This window comes from Teleopsis dalmanni, chromosome 2, assembly GCF_002237135.1.
Source record: "Teleopsis dalmanni isolate 2A chromosome 2, ASM223713v2, whole genome shotgun sequence".
Classification (NCBI taxonomy): Eukaryota; Metazoa; Arthropoda; class Insecta; order Diptera; family Diopsidae; genus Teleopsis; species Teleopsis dalmanni.
Genome location: NC_051847.1, coordinates 214,856,701 through 214,860,170, shown reverse-complemented (window position 1 = coordinate 214,860,170; position 3,470 = coordinate 214,856,701). Strand labels below are relative to the sequence as shown.

At 28.6% G+C, this 3,470-nt stretch overlaps 2 non-coding genes and 1 pseudogene across 2 annotated transcripts; all 3 read left to right on the top strand.

Annotated features, from left to right (window-relative positions):
- Nucleotides 1–101: 101 nt before the first annotated feature.
- LOC119686663 lies at nucleotides 102–220 on the top strand. Its single transcript, XR_005253060.1, has one exon. It is a non-coding gene; the product is annotated as a 5S ribosomal RNA (ribosomal RNA).
- Nucleotides 221–1,157: 937 nt separating this feature from the next.
- Nucleotides 1,158–1,276, top strand: LOC119686667. The gene has a single exon (XR_005253062.1). It is a non-coding gene; the product is annotated as a 5S ribosomal RNA (ribosomal RNA).
- Nucleotides 1,277–2,329: 1,053 nt separating this feature from the next.
- Nucleotides 2,330–2,448, top strand: LOC119686694 (annotated as a pseudogene).
- Nucleotides 2,449–3,470: the final 1,022 nt, after the last annotated feature.

Sequence of the window (3,470 nt, the reverse complement as noted above, 5' to 3'; positions counted from 1 at the left end):
TAAGAATAAGAATAAGAATAAGAATAAGAATAAGAATAAGAATAAGAATAAGAATAAGATTAAAATACTGGTAGATGTAGATTTTTTGAAACACTTTCTTTGCCAACGACCATACCACGTTGAATACATCGGTTCTCGTCCGATCACCGAAATTAAGCGGCGTCGGGCGCGGTTAGTACTTAGATAGGGGACCGCTTGGGAACACCGCGTGTTGTTGGCTTCACAACACTTTTTTACTTTTTTCCTTTTTTTTGCGGTTTTATTCTTTTTTGTTACTAATAATATTTTTCTTTATATCACATATCTATTATTTATTTATATAAAATGCAATTATTTAACTAATTTCTGCTGTATACGTGGTGTACTCGCATCATTTTTAATTTTGAATTTTGAATTTTGAATTTTGAAAATCGTAATCGTGTCGTATACGCAATGCACCGTAAGCACAAGTTTTGTTCAGTTCCATATAAAATGTACAATAGCATGTATGGAGTGCGAAGTGCAAGTGTGAGTACGAGTGCAGCGTAAATGAAAACCTTAAATTGATAGAAAAACTTTCAAGTAAATTACTATTTAAGAAAGCTTTGCTTATATTTCTTATCTTTTTGAATAATTTAATAAAACAACAACTATTGATTGCGCTATTTATTAGCACTAGCTCTAGCACTAGCAGTAGCACTAGCAGTAGCACTAGCACTAGCACTAGCAGTAGCACTAGCATTCATATGTTAAATTTTTTAATAAAAATATAAGTATGTATAATAATTTTATTCTTCCTTAAAGATAAAATTAAAGTTAAAGTTAATATTGAAGTTAATATTACAGGCAATAGTACTACATAATTAAGCATGTAAAATACAAACACGGATATTTTCAATAACAGTTTTAGTTTAATTTTTCTATTCTGTTCATATTAACTTCACTAGAGAAGAAAAAAAGAAACTTTTCTATTTTATTTTATTTAAATTGAAATGAAAAATAAAATAAAATAGCTTTGGAAATAGCTTTAGAGTATTTTCTATTTTCCATTTTCCATTTTCCATATTATATATAGTACGTAGTAACTAGTACGTATAAGAATAAGAATAAGAATAAGAATAAGAATAAGAATAAGATTAAAATACTGGTAGATGTAGATTTTTTGAAACGCTTTCTTTGCCAACGACCATACCACGTTGAATACATCGGTTCTCGTCCGATCACCGAAATTAAGCAGCGTCGGGCGCGGTTAGTACTTAGATGGGGGACCGCTTGGGAACACCGCGTGTTGTTGGCTCCACAACACTTTTTTCCTTTTTTTTGCGGTTTTAATTTTTTTTTATTTTATTTTGTTACTAATAATATTTTTCTTTATATCACATATCTATTATTTATTTATATAAAATGCAATTATTTAACTAATTTCTGCTGTATACGTATATTCGCATCATTTTTAATTTTGAAATTGTAATCGTGTCGTATACGAAATGCACGTAAGCTCAAGATTTGTTCAGTTCCATATAAAATGTACAATAGGCATGCATGCGAGTGCGAGTGCAAGTGTGAGTACGAGTGCCAGCGTGAATGAAAACCTTAAATGATAGAAAACTTTTCAAGTAAAATTACTAATTAAGAAGCTTTGCTTATATTCCTTGTCCTTATTGAATAAAATTTAATAAAACAACAATCTATTGATTGCGCCTATTTATTAGCACTAGCACTAGCACTAGCACTAGCACTAGCACTAGCACTAGCACTAGCACTAGCACTAGCACTAGCAATAGCACTAGCACTAGCACTAGCACTAGCACTAGCACTAGCACTAGCACTAGCACTAGCACTAGCACTAGCACTAGCACTAGCACTAGCAGTAGCACTAGCACTAGCACTAGCAGTAGCACTAGCATTCATATGTTAAATTTTTTAATAAAAATATAAGTATGTATAAAATTTTATTCTTCCTTAAAGATTAAGTTAAAGTTAAAGTTAATATTGAAGTTAATATTACAGGCAATAGTACTACATAATTAAGCATGTAAAATACAAACACGGATATGTTCAATAACAGTTTTAGTTTAATTTTTCTATTCTGTTCATATTAACTTCACTAGAGAAGAAGAAAAAAGAAACTTTTCTATTTTATTTTATTTAAATTGAAATGAAAAATAAAATAAAATAGCTTTGAAAATAGTTTTAGAGTATTTTCTATTTTCTATTTTCTATTTTCCATTTTCCATTTTCCATATTATATATAGTACGTAGTAAGTAGTACGAATAAGAATAAGAATAAGAATAAGAATAAGAATAAGATTAAAATACTGGTAGATGTAGATTTTTTGAAACACTTCTTACCAACGATCATACCACGTTGAATACATCGGTTTTCGTCCGCTCACTGAAATTAAGCAGCGTCGGGCGCGGTTAGTACTTAGATGGGGGACCGCTTGGGAACACCGCGTGTTGTTGGCTTCACAACACTTTTTTACTTTTTTACTTTTTTCCTTTTTTTTCCGGTTTTAATTTTTTTTATATTATTTTGTAAATAATAATATTTTTTTTTATACACCTATCTATTATTTATTTATGTAAAACGCAATTATTTAACTAATTTCTGCTGTATACGTGTACTCGCATCATTTTTAATTTTGAATTTTGAATTTTGAATTTTGAAAATCGTAATCGTGTCGTATACGCAATGCACCGTAAGCACAAGTTTTGTTCAGTTCCATATAAAATGTACAATAGGCATGTATGCGAGTGTGAGTGCGAGTGCAAGTGTGAGTACGAGTGCCAGCGTAAATGAAAACCTTAAATGTTAGAAAACTTTTCAAGTAAAATTACTATTTAAGAAGCTTTGCTTATATTCCTTGTCTTCATTGTATAAAATTTAATAAAACAACAATCTATTGATTGCGCCTATTTATTAGCACTAGCACCAGCACTAGCACTAGCACTAGCAGTAGCACTAGCATTCATATGTTAAATTTTTTAATAAAAATATAAGTATATATAATAATTTTATTCTTCCTTAAAGATAAAATTAAAGTTAAAGTTAATATTGAAGTTAATATTACAGGCAATAGTACTACATAATTAAGCATGTAAAATACAAACACGGATATGTTCAATAACAGTTTTAGTTTAATTTTTCTATTCTGTTCATATTAACTTCACTAGAGAAGAAGAAAAAAGAAACTTTTCTATTTTATTTTATTTAAATTGAAATGAAAAATAAAATAAAATAGCTTTGGAAATAGCTTTAGAGTATTTTCTATTTTCCATTTTCCATTTTCCATATAATATATAGTACGTAGTAAGTAGTACGTATAAGAATAAGAATAAGAATAAGAATAAGAATAAGAATAAGAATAAGAATAAGAATAAGAATAAGAATAAGAATAAGAATAAGAATAAGATAAGAATAAGAATAAGAATAAGAATAAGAATAAGAATAAGAATAAGAATAAGAATAAGAATAAGAATAAGAATAA